At 40.8% G+C, this 21622-nt stretch overlaps 1 protein-coding gene across 4 annotated transcripts in view; it reads right to left on the bottom strand.

Moving 5' to 3' along the window:
- The window catches only part of LOC309704879 (somatostatin receptor 3), a 49688-nt gene that overhangs the window by 15065 nt on the left and 13001 nt on the right, over nucleotides 1–21622 (bottom strand). The window contains exon 1 of one of the 4 annotated variants that reach the window (XM_082530356.1): nucleotides 155–249. The exons of the other annotated variants lie outside the window; for them this stretch is intronic. The gene's annotated coding sequence lies outside the window, so the exon portion shown is untranslated. Of the gene's footprint in view, nucleotides 1–154; nucleotides 250–21622 lie in introns of those variants that run through there. 4 annotated transcript variants of the gene reach the window in all.

Raw genomic sequence — 21622 nt, 5'->3', positions numbered from 1 at the left:
CTGCTGCTTTTCGTGAGTCTGTTAGATGTGAAAAAAATCACGTAAACTGCATCACAACAGGATGCTGTGAAAGAGCTGTAATTGTTTGTGTGATCACTGCTGTGGTTAGACACATCCCAGTCATCCCCGTGGCATTTCTCCAGGATTTCCATACTTAACTTTGTCGTGATCGCTTTCATTCCTGCTGAGCGTGATATGGTGTTAGGTCGGGGATCCAGTTACGCACCACAAAAACCCATCTCAGCAGCATCAAACCTGCAGCGTTCAAACAGAGACAAATGAAGTACCGCGAATCCTGCACAAAGTGGAGATTTTCTTACATGATGCTCACTTCATCCCCATTTCTACGCATATTTCTACCATTTTTGTGTTCTTGCACATGATTTTTCATCTGTCTTCTCTCACGTGTACTTTTCTGTGTCTGTGTACACAACATTCATGATGTTCAGTTTTAAACGGCAGAAAAAAAGGCCACATCTGTAAGTTGGAGGAGTTGGTGGAGGAGCAAATTACTTATCACACCATGATGGATTTTTACCTTCAATTTCAATTATTCATCTGTTATTATTACTATCTGTTATCATTTAAACTACAGGGTTAGGTTGAAGATAATATCATATTTTGCAGCAGATGTTACCATTTTTTTAAAGCTTTGGCTTCTTGGTTGCCATGGTGACACATCTCCAGTTTTGTCACAATACATGCTGAAGATGCACTAATTACTGAAATAAACTGATTACAGTCGTGCTTTTTGTTTTGTGCCGGTGTATACAAATATAGATTCGTTTTTCGTGGTAATTCCACATTTTGCTGTGCCACCGGCTGAGGCTGCAGCTATAACCAACAACCAACAGATTTTAAGGTTTTCCACTTGTCATAGGGAAGTGCCTTTCTTCCATTTCTTCCCCTCGTTAAGATGCTCCTAAGCCTCTTAAAGTCCTCTCCACTCCTAACAGTTTTTCACCTGAGGAGCTCTTCTAAGGGCTCAATGCTCTGTGAAGATCATTCTTTTTCATGATATGTCTCAACTCTAAGCCGGATTTCTCAGAAAACATCATAATGAAGGGAACACTTGAACACTTATCAATTTTCTTAGAATTTTCTTTTATCACTAGAAACACTTCATAGTACTGAGAAGCTTTGTAAATAAGTGCTCTTTCATTTATTCCCTGGGAAAGAGAATTGATTTGGTTTTGTTAACAAATATAGTATAAAGTATATAAAGTGCTAAGTGTCCTGATGTTATCACCATGTAACTGTTCTTCTTATCAGCTTTGACACCAAAAATAATGGCATGCATGGGGGCAGGTTTGGTATGAGCACTAGAGGGGACACGTGGAGTGACGGGTCGTCTCAAAAAACTTTAGAAATGCTGCATCACTTTCAGATTCATATTCCCAGAATTTCTGATTATTTACTCTGCTGAGTTTACACAAATGGATAACTCCCGTCCTGATTTGTCTTTGACTGGTTATTTATTTAGAAAAAGAAACAAAAAGAGTTAATAAAAAGTAACCCAGTATATGTCTAACTGTCAGGCCAGTTTTGTGTCTTTAAATGAGCCATCCATCTATCCATTTTTACTTGTACCGTCCCTTCTTTAATTTGACTTTGGTACATATGGTACAGTGCCAAAGTCTTAAGCCTCCCCTCATCCCTTTATACTTTGCAACCAAAATAAGAAATAGGTGGAGGGTTTTTTTAAAACAATGTTCAAACATGTTATATGAGACCAAAATAATTCTAACGAGCCAGAAAGTCTGTTTGATATGACCACCTTTACTCTCCCACACAGCCTGATAAATTGAGTTTAGGACAAAATTCAGAAAATACTAGAATTTCATCATTTCATCAAAACTCAAGCACAAACTTCTTGGACTGCAAACTGGCCACACAGCAAGCCCTATTAGTTTTCAGATAATGTCATTAAAAATGCTCCAGCCAGAAGAAATGCAACAAACACAGCGCACAGTTCAGCGGAGGTGAAGCGGAGTCTGGCCGCTACTGTCTGGCCGGGCTTGTTTGTTTCCACTGCCTTTGATTTTGGACTTTTACTTCTGCCTCCTGTTCGTCTGGATTTGGCTTCGCTCCTCCTCTGTGACTGTTGTGGCATTTTAGTGCCGCCATTCGCCTCGCTCCTACCAACACCACAACTGTCTGTTTTTTTACCTAGAAAGATACTTCAGGAATAGAAGTTATATACATTTGAAAACTAATCTGAATTCATTTAAACTCGCAGTTCAGAAGCAGTTCAATCTATGATAAGTTGTTATTTTTAATCGATTTTTCTAAACCTGGCAGTATGGGAGTGTCAGGGATCTGACTGCAGTTGAACAATATATATCAAATATATAAAACAATTCATTTACTTTTTGATTTTTCTGTGTCACCAAAATGGGTATTACTCTCTAAAAAAATAAATAAATTAGTGCCATTTAAACCATTAGCTCTATTCAAAAGCCACAAGGAACAAAGAGCCTTTTATTTTGCAGCACTTATGTTGTTCTGAGGAACAAAGGCATAAAGAAGAGTGCACGTGACCTCATTTGCACTTAGATAGGAAAGTGATCACATATCACAAAAAAGTTTAAATAGATCCAAGAAGAATTCAAAAGACAGAATTATAATTGGTTTCTTCAAAGCACCTCAGCAGGAGATTTAGGATGCTGCCAGAATTGGCACCCTGATCGTGTAGAAGGAGCACAGAGGCGTTTTAACGGTAATGTGATCCCTGGTTGAACTGTAGGGGTGAGGATTTTTCTGTCACTCAAGAAGTCTTCAGACTTTGCAGTAGTCCTAAAACTTTTTTCCATGCTAAATAAATAAATCAGAAATTAAAAGCTCGGTCTGTGTCAGACTGTCAAAATCATTCCGAGGTCATAATCAGCTCAAATCAGCCTTCAACAACCCTGATATATTTTTGAAAGTGGAGCTCTGCTGGGTTTTCATCCATTATTTAATTTGTTTTTCTCTTAATCTGGCCCACATACTCATAGAGCATCATATGAATGTTGATCCAGAGCCATCACTGCAGAGCACGAGCGAAAAAACGTCCAAAGGAAAATGAGGTCATAGCGGATGAAAAGAAGGTTTGGTGTCCCACGAGGAACCAAAAGTTAATGTGAAATTATTATTTTAATGGACCTTAGTGGGACTTGTATTTTCCATCAAAATAAGTAGGCAGAAAAAAAAATGCTTGTTTATATTTAGGAAAAGATGACAGTTTGTTGTCTTAGTTACAGTAAAAGTTCAGGAATGAACTAATATCAAAATATTTGTTTTATTCTGTCTTCACACAAAATAGTTTCAGTTACTTTGTTTCTTTTTTCCTTTTTATCTAGTTTTGTTGTTTATTTCACTTAAAAAAATCTTTTGCACCTGCTCTAATTTGTTTAGTTTAGTTCAGTATAATGACTGTGATGTAAACAGAGACGACTCTCACTGAAGTCACTGAGGAAAAGCTTCATTTAGTGTCTAATGGCTTTCTATCATTTGGCATTTCTTCTGTGCGGTGCTTTGAATGAATAATGAGAAAGCAACAACTTCAGTTTCACTTGTCACCAGGATAGCCAAACCTGCATGAATATATAACAACAACTTAGATAGATAATGCATAGATGGTGCATTGCAATGTGAGGTCCAAGTTCCCCAAAAAGCTGGCAGACCTAGGGACATCTGCACAGATCCCCTCACAATCAGACAAACGTTATATAACTCGGGCCCAAGAGGACCCTACAGGACTCTCAGGTGCAAAGTACAATCGACACCATAACTGTGATCATCACAGAAGTGGAAAACAACAACTTTGTCTTTTCACTGATTAATTTTTTAACCTGATTCTTCATTTACCCATTTTCTTCCACTTATCCAATTCACAAGAGAGCAGGAGCCTGCTATAGACTGAGAGGGCGGGGACACAGATCACCAGTTTATTGCAAGGCTCAAACAGAGAGAAAACAACCATTCACACTCACGTCTATGGCCAATTTAGAACCAGCAATTAACCTAAACCCACTAACTGCATGTCTGTGGAAGAAAGCCACATAACTGCTGTTACAAGCAGAAGTTCAGATAATTCAGGGCACCAAATACTGGCCTCGTATCTAGTTCTGTTAGTGGTTCTGATATTGGACTTAGCAATGAATAGTTTTAAATTGGCCACCCAGAACCGCATCGGAAGATATGCGCCTCTAAACATTCACATAACAGTCAAGGACCAATGCTTACATTTCTTCTGAAACTTCATTTCAATTTTCTATGGAAGCCTGGCTTGTGACAATAAATGTGAATTTTAGTGCCTCTTTTCAGATTGTTGGTGCAAAAAAAACAGGCGTCATTTAAACAGGTCATAAAAATTTCATTTAAATTTCAGTTAATTTGTCTTGGCTTCATGGAGCAGCTTGATTTGCGTGTCTTATGTAAAAACTATTAAACAGCTAAACATGTTTGTCAGTTGAATTACATGTATGGCATTGTGTGCATACCATCACTTGTATTTCACAAGAAATTCAGGTCTTTTTTCAACCAAAAAACTCATATACTTGCTGCTTTCTTTGTCATGTGTGAAGATAAACTGAATAAAGTTGTTTTTTTGGATAAAACAAGCCATTTAAATATGTCAATTTGGGCTCTGTGAGTTGACAACATTTCATCGACTGCTGAAAATATTCATGATCCGCAGGAAAGTTCAAATATTACACAATTAGCAGCTTCATCTTAAAATAAACTCTGCCGTGCATCCATAACACCTATTTTAATTTTTTACGAGGCTCACAGAATTAATTTACCAAGCTCTCTGTCTACATCTATAACATCTTGACGCTTGTCTGTTAACTGCATTTTATTTGTAATATTCCATTTAGTCTCTAATCTAATCAATGAGAACGTTTTCAAATCTGTGACCCAAACATCAGTTTTTGCTTTCTTTAGATTATTGTTCACCAGCTTTCTACTGTCACTACAATTCTTCACCTTTCACATAGCAAAAGAAAAATACTTGGAAAAAACAGCACACCTGACTAAAATGAAATATGATCTATATTTAAGCCGTTTGATGTCAACAGCCTTTGACTAGATGATGGTTAGAGATGTATCAGGGACTCATCGCTTGTGATCATTGGTGACACATTCATTTTTTCTTTATTTTTGGTTGTCTCGCTGAGTCATTCCGGACAGATTTACAGATTTATTTATCCAATACAGTGGCGGAAACAAGGCTACAATTTACAGATGTCTCCTAAATGCATCACAAAAGATGCTGTCCTGAAAAGATGACAGGTTTGAGCATAGACTGACTGAATGTGAGTGTGTCTGATTGGGCGAAATGGCTGATTGTGGGGTAAAACTTTCTCAAGAACCGCTCATCAAAACGACTAAAAAATCGAATAAAAAAATCTGTCCAGCAATCTTTGATTGATTTTTAGACCATCTCTGATGAAATCTCTAAATGTCGGGGGAAATCTCTTTTTTTTTTTTTTTTTTTTTTTTCTTAAATGACATCAGAAACAGCAGTATGCGACATTACGTGATGGCAGAGCTTCAGTTCATCCTTTGTCATTTTTTTTTTTTTTTTTTTTTTTTTTAATAAATAGGACAGGGGGAATGAATGAGAGAGAGAGGGGGAGAGAAAGAAAGAAAACCCAAGGGGAGAAGAGACGGTGAGAAGGGGGGGGAAGAGAGACAAAAAAAAAAAAAAACTCCTGGGTCACCTGTATGGAGAAAAAACAAACAAACAAACAAACAAACAAACAGAGGAGACAGCAAACAACAAAGAGCAACATAATAATAGAGAAAACAAAGCACCATCACAATAAACTAGCTAGTCATAGATATCAGTATTTACTAAGTAATAAACGATATTGTGCAGCACGCAAGATAGACAGCGCACAGTGTGCTTTGAGGCAGCAGCCAAGAAAGCTTTAGTCCGCGTCTGTGAATACCCATGTGTGCATACCTGTGTGGATCAGCATGCTTGCATTCCAAAGGTTTCTCCATGTAATGATCTGCTAGGGAGTGTGGGGGGGCCACAGCCCCATCCTCCAGGGTGTGAAGCGGGTATGGAGGAGATCAAAACTCCAGACATCCAGAGGCCCCCAGAACACAAGAGACCATGGAAGACCAACAGAGGGGCAGCCGCGCCACTGTTCCAGTAAGAGCTGAGGAGAGTCCCAGATGAGGGCTCACTCAGCAGCCGCGGAGCAGAAGCCAGGGGGGGTTGCAGTGACGCGCCCGTGAGCTCCGCCGGCCCCCAGCTGCGCCTGAGTGACCGAGCCCTAGGCCGAGAGGCCGGGGGCACCCCACCTCCAAAGGGGCCCGAGCGAGCCCCAGGCCCCAGGCCCCGACAAGCGGCCGCCAAGGAGTGAGCCGGTGTGTACCCGGACGCCCACCCCCAGACACAAAGAACCACCAACACACCGACACCTGAGGGAGTCCGCCACCGGCAGGGGAAGTGGTGGTAGGTGGAGATAGGCCTCCAAACCTTGGAGGGCCTGAGGTGTCCCCAGAGAGGTGGCGTCTGATACCCAACCTGACATATAGACACAGACATACAGGCACACACAGACACAAACATCCATTCCCACCCTCATGCTCTCATATGCACTCACTCCACACTCAACCAACGTGGAGACAGACATAAAGAGACGCTGTACACACAATCACACTCCCCAAGCGTACTCTACAAACCGGGTCTAGGTACCCTTGCCCCTGGAGGGGGGAATTGCACCCAGACCCAGGTGGTGTTACCCTGGTGTCGGGGGAAATCTCAACTCCCCCGTGAGAGGGGGAGTTGAGTAGAGACTTGATTTTAGGGTTAAATTTAAAATTAAGTTTATATCTCCTTGAGGACACTACGGAGAAATGCCTATTAGATTTTTTAAAAGTCTCCATGGAGTCATCCTGAAAGTATAGTTGCCTTTTTTCTATATCTCAAAAACAAAAAATGTACAGGGCAGGCTCATCGTGGCCACCATTTATACTATGAAATTTCACCCAGATATGGATCCATGCAGTTTTACACCTGCACTTACATAACTGTAATAAATGCAGACTTCAGGAGTTTCTGCATCAAAAAGGTCTGCACACGCTCTGATGGTTCAAGCTAACACACTGTTTTAGTGTTACATTTTACATGTAATGGTATTAAAGGTAACCGACCCCTTTAATATGTCTTGAGCAGTCTTAAAATCACCCCAGTGTGTGTTTATTCAAACATTCTTTGAACAAGTGGCTTTTGTTGCAGAAGTGCCTTTGTGTGGCTGAACAAACCTGCAGCTATCAGAGCTGCTGGAGGTGAAAGCTGCCTTATCTCAGACATGAAGGTGCGACTGCTATTTGTGGTTTCATGGAAGTGAGTGGCACACAACGTACAATTACTGTGAATGGGAAGTAGTTGTTTTTATTGTGAGCTGTGGTTTTGTTGGAAAATCATTCAAGCAATGGAGTGGTTCACTGTTTAACCAAAGCCTTTGAGTTTTGTTTTGTTTTTTTTAGAACATGTGAAGTCTATGAAATACTTTGTCACAATCGAGATATCGACCGAAGAAACAGTGTAGCATTTGTGGTGCCATTTTTTTGGAGACCTGGGCCCGTATCCCTAAAGAATCTTTGTGCAAAAAGTGGCTCCTAGCGGCCAAATTCTAAGAAAATTCTCAGAGTCATGACGTTTTCTTAGAATTTCCCCTAAAAGTGACACGACAATCCCAGTTAATATAAAAGCTATTCCTCAAGATTCCTAACGCTTAAAAGGGCTCCTAAGGCGAGATCTGCTAAGAGCAGGGAAGAGGACTTTTAGTGGCTTAGGAGTTCCCCTAAGCAGCTGCACAAAATGGCCAACAGAAGAGGCAGGAGAGATGTCCTGCAAACACTGGATGACAGGGAATTATTGAGACGCTACAGATTGGATCGTGCAGGAATCATGTTTGTGGTGGCTCTCCTTAGAGATGCAATTACTTCACCAACTCGACGCCACAACACTATTACACCGGAGATGAAAGTAATCACAACCCTGAGGTATTTGGCAACCGGGAAAATGCAACAATGCAGCAGTGATGACTTGGGTCTGCAATCACAGACATTGCTAAAAGCTGAGCCGTGTTACCCTCGTTAAGACCACACTGGACTTGTAACGTTGTGATTTCTACTTCATTAAGGACAGCCCCTTGAGATAGGCCATCTTGTTTTCAACAGGGTCCATATGGGAGTGAAAGTACAAAATATGTCAGCTAGGATATTAATATGAGCAAATAAGACACAAATCATTATTTGAACAGGGTGTAATGAGTTTAAGTTTTCACATATTTTAGATTCTAATGTTAGGCTATAACCCCTACAGCTTACTATTCATTTTCCAGATATTTTCTTGAATGTGAAATATTATTTACAATTACAGTCAGCATAAGATTAGAGTGTATAATTATGTTTATTGATTTGAGGGTACATCCCAGAGGTGTGGACTCGAGTCACATGACTTGGACTCGAGTCATTAATTTTATGACTTTAGACTTGACTTGAAAAAATGTTCTAAGACTTGTGACTTGACTTGGACTTTTACACCAATGACTTGGGACTTGAATTGGACTTGAACCGGTTTACTTGAAAAGACTTGATATTTTACCCCAAATATAAAATTTAACATGCATATTATATGGAGATTGAAAATGTGACGTCATTCACGGGTAGAACCGCAAAGGATTCTGGGAACTCGTGGCAAGCGGTACTAGCGCATGCAGGCTTTCAATTAAAATCAGTCACACAGCGATAAAAAGAAACACAAAAATGTCAAGAAGCTGTTGTATTATTAACTGCAATAGCCGGTCGCATGACAGCCACGGGAAGCCGACGGGTAAAGAGGTCGGTTGTTATCAGATTACGTCGTTGAAGAGAAATTGTTCGAGCCATGTTTCCGAAGTAACAAAGAGGCGACGGGTGGCCTGGATTGCAGCCATTCAAAGATCAAATATAACGTCCTAGAACACTCCAGCTCACAGGTTAGTCTGCTCCAAGCATTTACACAAAGGTCAGTCTGCTGTTGTAGTTAATGCGTCATTTTTCTTAACATAATTGGTGATATAGGTTACAAGCAAGTCTGGCGCTGAACAGAAATTGTCGCGCTATGCTCCTTTATTTATTGTGCATAAATAGTGAATTGTCCTGACACAATATTGCGTTTCGCTTCTGTTATTATGGTACACTGACAAAAACATATACTTTTATTCACAGGATAAAACAGGTTTTTTGTATCACTAATTGCCCAGTACGATTACAGCATACAGTATTATTGTCACTGCTACATTTCTGTGATGCTACCAGAAATTATTTCCACTACTAATTAATTACCGTTGAGCTCAAAGGTTATATTAATAAACGGTTAACGAATGTGTATTTATGACGACGATTTGTGAGACTGGTAAACTTATGATACGTACGATGGTCTTTCGTTCTACACGGTGCATTTCAAGGTCCTGCACCCATCCGTCGGTAAACAGTACCTGGGCTTGTTGCAGTGACCGGAAGTTACTAAACTTCATGAGTGTGTGCACTCACTCCAAGAACCGTATGATTATAAATATGCATATAAATATGCTACGATGAGATAGCTGACTTCATCTAACTAGCAAATGTTGTCCAGGCTACGTTGGTGATACAGTTTTTTTTAATGTGTATGATATTTTTGTCATGCGATTTTAAAGCTGGTCCTACAACCGCATCCAAGAATAACATGCAGCGTATCTCAGAACTGTCGGTGAAAATTATTCTTGGAGCTAAGTTTAATTGAGCTGCATTTTAAAGAGGTGCAATTTCACAATTTGTGTATATTTTCTAAGTTCACTATTTTGTATGTGTTGAGAAAAACACAGATTTTAAAATTACATGGTCTAATATTTACATTTAGCATAACTGCAACATTATTTTTTCGTTTGTTTTTTTTAAAGACTCGAAAGGACTTGAAATTCAAAGTTTCAGACTTGTGACTTGACTCTGACTTTTACACCAGTGACTTGAGACTCGACTCTGACTTGCCTGACATTACTTGAGACTTGACTTGAGACTTGAGGATAAAGACTTGAGACTTACTTGAGACTTGCAAAACAATGACTTGGTCCCACCTCTGGTACATCCTTTGCTCATTATCACCAAAAGCTCATTTCCATCAAACTTGTAGGATCAACCAATCACGGCTTTTGAAATGATGACTCATACCTAGCAACGGGGTCAACCACACCTCCTCACTGAGATAGGATTTTCCATCCATTCCTTGCTCAGAGTTCACTGAAAATGTTCTGGAATCACTTCTAAGCTAAAACTCCTGGCAAGGAATTTTTAGGTTAAGTTAGGAGCTCTCTGAGAGGATTCTCAGAATCTTTAGGGATACGGGCCCTGGAATGTTAATGTACCGGCCTTTGTGTGACTGTAGGGTCTGTACCTTACAATATAAAGTGTCATAAGGCAATTATTGTTGTGATTTCAAGTCAATTTACATAAATAAAACTGAATTGAAACGAACTGTCTCTAAAGCCCTTTGGGTCAGCTTCTGTTGTGTAAGATGCAAAAAAAGCTTCATTTTTCATAGAGTACGTGTGAGGTACATTTTTTCATTTCCCAAAAGATTATTTATTTCAGCTGATCAGATTTATTTGTGGTCTACACACTGAACACTGAGGATAGAAACGAGGTATTAACCCTATCACATTATTATTGAGTCGATACCAAAACCAGCATTGGTATCGATCTTATCGGTAGTTTTGGGTCGATCTGCCGACCTCTGGCAGATGGTTTTAATAATCCACAGAGGAACTTAAGCGTTTTTGCTTTAACCACCATGTGAGATCATAAGCTGGTATTTTCTTTAAGCCAAAGTCAGATAAAACTGATTGATATTAACAAAGACATAAATTATCTGGTGTGAATTCGTTTATCTTATGCCATTGTCGTGGTTGTAGAGTTGTTTTTTAGTTGGTTCCCAGTTTGGTTCACTTTTACTTTTAGTGGTGAAGTTTCTTTTATTTCTTTTATTTCTTGTTTTTCTACTTTTACTTTCCTCGCTGTTTCCATCTCCATCTTTCCTCCGTCTTGTCTTAGTGCTTGTACCTTCATGTTCATTTCTTTCTGCATTGCATTGATTGTTTTCACTTGTGTGTAATTACTTTCACGTCTGTCCCACTTCTGTTTGCTCCTGCTGTGTGTCATTCCCCACTGAGCCCCCCACACTACTGCAGAGATGTTTCGTTAGATAGAATTTACAGAAGTTCCTTAAATGCATCACATGCAGGAAGTTATACAGTTACAGCTGAAAAGAGAGGCTTGCTGAGAGTGTGGGTGTGATTGTGGGTTGCAGCCTTCTCAGGAACCGCTCATTCAAACAACACGAGTGACTGTTTCTGTTTGACTCTGTGAGTACTTTGACTTTCAGACCACCAGAGAGATACAGTTTTATCAAAGTAAGAACTTTCTGTCCTTCTCTTACTTTCTCACACCCTTCAAATCCCTCTTTTAGGGTTAAATTCAAAAATAGCTTTTGGTTAAGGGATGGTTTAGTTACTTTTGTACCTGGCGAAGGTTAAACGTAAGAATGCATTTAGAGTTTTTCTCACAACAGAAAAATAATTCTCAATACTTAATTTGGTTCTGAAATCAGTAATGCATTTCCCCACCCACATTAGCTTTTCTCATTGTTTCTGTGCACACTGCTGTGATTTTTACACATACTTCACTACTATAGATATTTGCTAATGTGTTGATACACTTCTGATCTGAATCTCACAACTCAACAAACCATTTGTACTTTTGTCAGTCAGACTTCTGGATCTCTCACGCTCCTGAATACCATCCACCATCGAATTAGTGTTTTCAGTCAAATGACTTCAAGCATTTTTCAAATATGCATGAAAGACCGAGGCCAGTAACACACTGTCAGTGGTAGCCGTGAAACCGCTCTTCAGTTGAAAGCAGACATAAACACATTCTCAGGAGAGGTTTAGTTGAAAAGCATAGAAAGACACACACTTGTGTCAAGGTGTTGTGACACTGCTAAGTACACATAAGCGTATACTATACATACACTCATCAACCACTTTATTAGGCACACCTTGCAACTACCAGGTCAGACCCCCTCTTCACCATATTGACGTGATAGCATCACACAGTTTTTTTCTTCCCCATTCAGGTTTGAATTTCAGGACATTGCCTTCACCATGTCCACATGCCTAAATGCTTTGTTGCCGACAGGTGATTGGCACTGGATTCACTCCAATCCACAAGACTGCAAATGCCAACTCTAGAGTAAATCAAATGAATGGTTCTCGAGATAGGTGCTGATTAAAGCCAGATTAGCCACCGGCTGGCCTGTGTGATCAGCTGCTTCTCAATCTCTCAATCCCAGTCACAGAAATCATTTCAGACTGTTCAAAAAACCAGCCACGGTGAAGCTGAAAACGACTAACTGAGCTGATATTTGAAACAGGCTGTATGGTTTTAGCTGACTAACTCTAATGTCAGAGCATCATAATGGATAACAGATGACAGTATAATTAGTAACAGTACAAAATAACAGATGAACAACTCAAAGCTGACACTGCATGGACATCCGTGTGTTGACAACATTTTTCACGTCTATACAAAAGGCATTAAAACCAGAAAAGCGCAGGTCAATTATTAGTAAATCACTTCTGCCATCTCCAGATAGATGCTGGAGGTACATAAGCACACTGTCTTTGCCTTCTGCTGCTGCTACAGACTGATGCTGCCATCTCGTCACTGTTGTTTTTTTAAAGAACGTGAACGTTTTGGCAGCTCGGCCTTCTCTTTCCATCTGCCCCTGTCAGTTTTTTTGCTCTTAAACTTGTTTTCTGTGCTTGTATTCCTAACCATCTTTCTTCTCTGTGGAGTTTGCAGTTGTGGGCATGTCCACAATAATCGTAAACCTAGAATTTCACACAGCCCATTTCTGAATGTCGTGCTCATTCATTCATGGTAAATGGTAAATGGTAAATGGCCTGCATTTGTATAGCGCTTTTCTAGTCCATAGGACCCCAAAGCGCTTTACACTACATTCAGTCATTCACCCATTCACACACACATTCATCATTAAGACTTCATTTAAAAATGCTGCAGTTCTGGAGGTATGAGTCAGGATAGGGATAGCGATCAAAGTGAGATTTTCCAGGTGGGGACAACTTCCAACAGATTGCTTGTGAACAGACGTGATCAGCTGACCTGTGCTGTTGCAGACTCAGTGTAAAGCAAGGTTATTGCTTTACACTGATTTTCTCAGTAGTATTCTGTAATATATATGCGGTTTGCAAGCTATCATAATGTTCTTCCAACTGCTTTTCTGAATGAAGCAAATTTATTTTCAAGACACAAAGGTACCCACAAGGTACTTCACATCAAATAAAAACCTTAAAAGGCAAATAATAATAAGTTACCTGAATGCCAGTTTAAAGTCAACTGAGCTCATTGATCACAGACTGGAGGCCAGACAGCTCCAAAGAGTGGGAACTATGATTGCAAAGGCTCTGTCACCTTTAGTTATTAGTCTAGATTTAGGGAAGGATCACAAGGCCGATCAGTCTTTGGAGTCGTGCTGGTGACACATGACTGCAAAGGTCTGCAGCTGTTGGCTCTGTTCTACAGTGTGTCTTCGTCCTGTCTTCCTCCGATCACCCCAACCGGTCGCGACAGATGGCCGCTCCTGCCTGAGCCCGGTTCTACTGGAACTCTTTTCCTGTTAAAAGGAAGTTTTTCCTTTTTATACAGTTCCAACAATTTTGTAAGATTAAATATTCCGATCTTCCGGAAATGTACCTTCCAGAAAATGAAATCAAAGCGTCCACACATCCTGAACAAATCTACTCTCTGAAGTAAATAAATCTACAAATGAGGATGTTACATATGAGTTTAAGATCTGTCTTGCTGAGCAGTCCTTACTTTTGAAAAAAATCGAATTTTCCTTACGTCTTTCTCTGAGAGTGAAGTTATCAAACTTTTTTCCACCTAACTCACTTCAGCTAGCAAGACTGTCAGTTCAAACGAAGTAACTTGCTTGCTCCCCGCAGAGCTAGCTAGATGCTTAAGTACTCGGGTCGCAACTTCACTGATCCAACAATGTGAGACAGGGATGAGAATGAAAAAAGGATGAGTGCAGCATGAAGGCAGGGTGGCATTACTTTCTGGTTTTTTAAGAGCGCTCCGCAGCATCTCCTGGGAGGAACGCCAAGCTGCAGCACATTTATTATTTGGTGAATGAATGACATCAAACATGGGATACCATGGAGCCGATAGCTCAGCCTGTGGAGTAATTTCTGCCCAGTACCACTGACTCTCCATTGAACTGGTTCTTCTAGGCAAACTACTGACTTAATATTTGCAACAATCATGATTTGATATCACAATGATGAGGAGGCCACTGCCCATGTTGCTTTGTTACTTACATATAGTAGTCAAGCACTTGACTGTAAGTATTTTATAATGCATTTGTCTACACTTTGAGGCAAAGTGAATGCCTCACTTTGCAAAATCATCCATTTTCTTCTGCTAATATCATGATGGCAGTGGGTTAAGCACAGCATCCAGAGATCCTTTGTCCCAGGACGTTCTAATTCTGAGACAAGACGAGATGCATAATCTCTGCAGTGAGCTCTGGGTCTACCCTAAAGGGAAGGCATTCAGAAGGAATCCTAATGAGCATGACCATCTCAGCTGGCTCCTTTAATGCAAAGGCGCACAGGCTCAACATCAAGCTCCCCACACAAAGTCAAATTTCAATCAGATCTCATTTGGTTTGAATTTCCTTGTCTTCAAGATCAGTCATAAATAAGGTATTTCTAAAAAAAAAAGATGTCGAAAATAGATTGTTTTCTTGCACTTTACCACTGGGAATGACTTCTTTTGCTACGGGATCAAGATGACTAAATATATTCACATTGCACAACAGCAGCACAGTGATCTCAATGCAAAATGTAAGGTAAACACAGTTGGGAGAGTTTGGGTTTTTCTTTTTGTATCTCACTGCAGTGGCAGTTTTAACTCGCTGCGGGAGCGGAAATGCCAACATCTTAGCTGTCAAACGCTGCTGCACCTGCTGGGCTGAGCAGAGCATTCATCGCAAAGGTCAGAGTCTCCGACAGCCGCACAGCTTTAAAGGTTCGGAGCATTTCAGGGAGGAGCTTTGTTATCCTGACAGGTGAGTAGCAGTGCAGATCACCAGGTGTTCACACAGAGGCCAATGAGATGCGCTTATACTTTACTTTCTATGACACATCATACTTCTACTCTTACTGCAGTTCAAAATGCATTTAAGAGCATTTAAAAAAACCAAGCAAATATGGTTATAGATTAACCTACCACGTGAAACTTAATCAATCATTGACATTTAAACTCTGAAGCTGCCGCCTGGGAACTGTTGTTGAATCATTTTATACGTGTAACTAAATCAATAATCATAAAGGTGTAGCTCAGGGAAAGGGAATGCTTTTAAGTAAATCTGTATTTGTGTGGAGTGAGAGCCACATGACAGCAAGAAATCATTTCTGAGTTTTGTTTGCCAGAAATATGAATTATGTTGTTTATCCTCGACTACCGTAATTGTCGGGCTATAAGCCGCTACTTTTTGCACCAGCTTTGAACCCTGCGGCTTTTAGTCAGGTGCGGCTTTTCTATGGATTGTCCATGATTTTTGTCATATCGTAAGAGGATTTGTTTTGTTTGTTCCGCTGTTGTACGGCACTACGTTGCCTGGCGGAAGGGCATGTGATCAGACACACAGTATCGGGGTTCAAGAGTGGTATGTTGGTCACATGTCCATCCGCCACGCAACATAGTGCCGTACAAGTAGCGCGAAAAACAAACTTCAAAGTAGCGCTATGTGTTCAGCGGGAGGCGTGGATGATGAGCGGCGATAAACTTGTGAAAAGCAAGTTATGCTCAACTCCACCGGTGGAACCTGACAGCGTGGAAAATTGTGAAAACATCCACGATCACCAACGGATTTCAAAGGGCTGGACTGCTGCATGATGGAGAGGAGGACACCGCCACGGCCCTTCTGAGGGTGTTCGACTCTGACACTGACAACGAGGATTTCTTTGGTTTTGAAAGTGACAACGAAGGAAAGAAGCTGAGAGTGGATGACGAAGCCATCCTGAGCCTGTTCGTATCCGACACTGGAGAAGAGTACTTTGGTGGTTTTAGTGCGCAGGAAGAAGAGAAAGATGGTGGTGAATGACTGACCTTTCTTCTTGTTAAAGCCGTGTCGCTGCACCTGAGCCTAAAAGGTAGTCTGAATCTATTTTTCTGGTGTGCTGTAGGTTATTGTTATGTACTACATTTGTTACTCATTTATGAAGCACAGTACATGTGTCCTACTTGTAATTACCGCTACTTGTACATATACCTAAAAAGTTATGCAAATATGTACCCATAACTTGTTTTTCAAAATATTAATAAAAGGGGTGTGTCTCCAAACAGCCATCTCTTTCCTGACAATTCCCTTTGTGCATATTCTCTTACATATGATAAGTCAACATTGAAACACCTGCGGCTTTTGGTCAGGTGCGGCTAATGTATGTAGAAAACAGGATTTTCCCCTGATTTTAGCTTGTGCGGCTAATATTCAGGTGCGCTTTGTAGTCCGGGAAATACGGTACTATAGTTAGAAATTCTAATACACAAAATGTGAGACTGATACAAAATTAATACTAATTGCACATACCTGATACAAAATATTGTATCAGGTATGTGCAATTACTGCAGTGTCATGTGGCGGGGACACCTGCATCTACAGTTTGTTTGCAGGAAAATCAAGCCTATACTAAAGCCTATACTGCCAATGCAGCTCTTAAGGTCTTCTAGTAACGTTTAAGGAGCAAATATAAGACCATAAGTCAGTATCATCAAGTGTATAGTGTATCTTTACACTGTCACTTGCAGAATTAAGTGTGGAAACCAGGATATACAGGGTTTCATCATTTATATTTTAGAATATTAACAATTAAAACAAAAACAGATATGAAGCAAACCAATGTTTTTAAATAAATATGACTGATAGTGTCCTACTTATAACTGAGATAATTAAGAAATTTTTAAAATTTCAGAGGCAACAGTGTCTTCTTTAATTTAAGCCATTACCCACTGTTCTCTTATTAAACTGAATTTGTTCTGCTCATTTCCAGCAGAACGTGGATTCTTTGCATGCTTTGCCTCTCAGCTCATGCACAGTCTGAAAAACAGTCTACAGTCTCCCTTTAAACCAAGTTTATCCCTTTGTTTCATTTACATTGCTGTAGTGATGTGCGATACCACTGATTTCCTTTCCGATCTGATACCAAGTAAAATTCGGGGTGGTATCGACGATACTGATCCGATACGATACTTTGTACAAAAACTTAACTTATTTATTTTATTTATTTATTTATTGTATCTCAAATCACCATGATTACAGGACATCAGACTACTTGTTCTTATCACTTAATAATGCAGAATTCATCATATTGAAATAAAAAAACTGAAGTCGTGCGCTTTTTGAACACCTTGCCTGCCTGCAGCACTAAAGGACTCTGTGAGAGACGTCTGTCTCACCCTGGCAGCACCTGTCCCACTCCTCCTCTTCAGTTCGCCTCAACATAAGCTCATCATATTCTGTGATATGATTTACTCTGAGGTGTTTGACAAGGTCAGTGGTGTTGCCACAACACCTCACTTTCTTGCCACATGTATCGCAAACCATGTCTCGGCTGCTTGTGGAGGTAAAATACGTCCACACATGACTCCGTTTACGCTCAGCCATTGTTGTGAGTGCACACGCCAAGGGGCTGCGACACATTTATACAGACGTATTTCACACATGACTATGAAAGGCGGAAGAGGAAGTAGTTCCTTCCAATGTAGACAATCTGAATGATATAGTTTCTTTCCACTGTGTTCCTGTTAATGATAAACTACAAATTTACCCTAAATTACTAAAATATTGATATTTTAATATGAGAATCGATTCTAGAACATAAATGATTGGTATCGGAGGAATCAATATTTCAGTATCGATCCGCACATCACTACATTGCTGATTTACTGAAGGTAAAAACATATGCAAATGAATAATTGACAAAGGTTTATTACATCTAATTCGTAGGTGTGATGGTGGATAAAAAACATCATTTGGAAGCACCACATTGATTTTGTATATACAGGGAGTGCAGAATTATTAGGCAAGTTGTATTTTTGAGGAATAATTTTATTATTGAACAACAACCATGTTCTCAATGAACCCAAAAAACTCATTAATATCAAAGCTGAATGTTTTTGGAAGTAGTTTTTAGTTTGTTTGTAGTTTTAGCTATTTTAGGGGGATATCTGTGTGTGCAGGTGACTATTACTGTGCATAATTATTAGGCAACTTAACAAAAAACAAATATATACCCATTTCAATTATTTATTTTTACCAGTGACACCAATATAACATCTCCACATTCACAAATATACATTTCTGACATTCAAAAACAAAGCAAAAAAAAAAAAAAACAGCGACCAATATAGCCACCTTTCTTTGCAAGGACACTCAAAAGCCTGCCATCCATGGATTCTGTCAGTGTTTTGATCTGTTCACCATCAACATTGCGTGCAGCAGCAACCACAGCCTCCCAGACACTGTTCAGAGAGGTGTACTGTTTTCCCTCCTTGTAAATCTCACATTTGATGATGGACCACAGGTTCTCAATGGGGTTCAGCTCAGGTGAACAAGGAGGCCATGTCATTAGTTTTTCTTCTTTTATACCCTTTCTTGCCAGCCACGCTGTGGAGTACTTGGACGCGTGTGATGGAGCATTGTCCTGCATGAAAATCATGTTTTTCTTGAAGGATGCAGACTTCTTCCTGTACCACTGCTTGAAGAAGGTGTCTTCCAGAAACTGGCAGTAGGACTGGGAGTTGAGCTTGACTCCATCCTCAACCCGAAAAGGCCCCACAAGCTCATCTTTGATGATACCAGCCCAAACCAGTACTCCACCTCCACCTTGCTGGCGTCTGAGTCGGACTGGAGCTCTCTGCCCTTTACCAATCCAGCCACGGGCCCATCCATCTGGCCCATCAAGACTCACTCTCATTTCATCAGTCCATAAAACTTTAGAAAAACCAGTCTTGAGATATTTCTTGGCCCAGTCTTGACGTTTCAGCTTGTGTGTCTTGTTCAGTGGTGGTCGTCTTTCAGCCTTTCTTACCTTGGCCATGTCTCTGAGTATTGCACACCTTGTGCTTTTGGGCACTCCAGTGATGTTGCAGCTCTGAAATATGGCCAAACTGGTGGCAAGTGGCATCTTGGCAGCTGCACGCTTGACTTTTCTCAGTTCATGGGCAGTTATTTTGCGCCTTGGTTTTTCCACACGCTTCTTGCGACCCTGTTGACTATTTTGAATGAAACGCTTGATTGTTCGATGATCACGCTTCAGAAGCTTTGCAATTTTGAGACTGCTGCATCCCTCTGCAAGATATCTCACTATTTTTGACTTTTCTGAGCCTGTCAAGTCCTTCTTTTGACCCATTTTGCCTAATAATTATGCACACCTGATATAGGGTGTTGATGTCATTAGACCACACCCCTTCTCATTACAGAGATGCACATCACCTAATATGCTTAATTGGTAGTAGGCTTTCGAGCCTATACAGCTTGGAGTAAGACAACATGCATGAAGAGGATGATGTGGACAAAATACTCATTTGCCTAATAATTCTGCACTCCCTGTATGAGTATGAAGACAGTTGGTATTTTGTTTATTAATAAATCCATCCATCTTCATCTGCTTTATCCGAGGCCGGGTCGCGGGGGCAGCAGCCTAAGCAGAGAAGCCCAGACCTCCCTCTCTCCAGTCACCTCCTTCAGCTTATCTGGGGGAACACCAAGGCGTTCCCAGGCCAGTCGAGAGATATAATCTCTCCAGCGTGTCCTGGGTCTGCCCCGGGGCCTCCTCCCGGTGGGACATGCCCGGAACACCTCACCCGGATCTACTCTGAGCCCCTCCCGGATGGCTGAACTTCTCACCCTATCTCTAAAGGAGAGACCAGCCACCCTTCAGAGTAAACTCATTTCCGCCGCTTGTATCCGCGATCTCGTTCTTTTGGTCACTACCCACAGCTCGTGGCCATAGGTGAGGGTAGGGACGTGGATCGACCGGTAAATTGAGAGCTTCGCTTTTACACTCAGCTCCCTCTTCACCACGACGGACCGGTGCAGCGTCCGCATCACTGCAGCCGTAGTACCAATCCGTCATCACTCGCGAACAAGACCTCGAGATACTTGAACTCCTCAACTTGGGCAGGAACTCATCCCCGACCTGGAGTGGGCACTCCACCCTTTTCCGGCTGAAAACTATGCCCGGCCGGGCCCCATGGACTAAGGCCCGGCCACCAGACGCACACCCTCGGGCACCAGGAAGAGGCTCTGAGCACAAAATCCATAGAGGCTGGGGTCTATCACATCAGGCAAGACCTCAGATGCAGGCTGTGTAAAGATGCCCCTGAGACAATCCAGCACATAACAGAAGGGTGCAAGATGCTAGCAGGCAGGGCTTACATGGAACGCCATAACCATAGTTAGTAGTATACAGAAACACCTGTGCCGAGTATGGCCTGGAAGTCCCAAGGTAAAAAGGGTGGTGGAGAATGACCGAGCTATGATCCTGTGGGACTTCCAGATACAGACGGACAAACTGGTGGTGGCTAACCAACCGGACATAGTGGTGGTAGACAAACAGAAGAAGACGACCCCAGTGATAGATGTAGTGGTTCCTAATAACAGCAACATCAGGAAGAAGGAACACGAGAAGCTGCAGAAGTACCGAGGGCTCAGAGAAGAGCTCGAGAAGATGTGGAAGGTGAAGGTAACAGTGGTCCCAGTGGTAAGGATTAACTTATATTACACAAGACATTTTTAAGACTTCAGTTTTCACTTTTTTCATGCCTTCCTTAACCAAAACACACTTACATCCAGAGGGCCATCACTTTACCTACATCACTATAATCAATATTTAATTCATCACTGTTTGATTTCACTTTTTAAAAAGTCTCTAATTAATTAAAAGATTTTAAAGTATCTGTTTCCGCTGCTGCACGGGTCAGCCATTGTTATTTACAGGGGTGTTTTTTTCACAAACCTTTATTTTCTATGTAATCTTTATGAACATTATATATAATTTCTCAAATAAACTAAACTAAACAGCAGGTGAGTGGAGCCACAGCGTTCATATTAGTGTTTGGCAGACTTCTTTTTCATAGAAATTAGCACTTCAGTTTTTGCCATTCAAGTAATCAGTGAAGCTACTTTTACAAATATTACTGTTGTAATGATTACTGATCCTGTTATTAGGAAAGGAGAAAAAGAACAACCTTGCAGTGTTTCAGTCTCCCTCTGATTCCTCAGCATGTGACTTCTTTTCACCAGCCTTTATATAAAATGAAATTAAATCATGCGGCTGCTCTGAAATGTTGACAACAACTGAGTGCTCCATGTCTGATTGTTGGTGGTAACAGAAGAACCGACCGTTTACGGTTTAAAGCTGTATAACGAAATCTCCAATTACTTTAAGAACACTTTTCTATTGCTTATCTGAAGTGCATATGGAAGGTCTGTGAATGAGGAGCC

This window comes from Aulonocara stuartgranti, assembly GCF_965226115.1.
Source record: "Aulonocara stuartgranti genome assembly, chromosome: 4".
In the NCBI taxonomy this organism is placed as follows: Eukaryota; Metazoa; Chordata; class Actinopteri; order Cichliformes; family Cichlidae; genus Aulonocara; species Aulonocara stuartgranti.
Note: the sequence above shows the minus strand (reverse complement) of the source record. Positions and strands in the feature narration are given on the sequence as shown.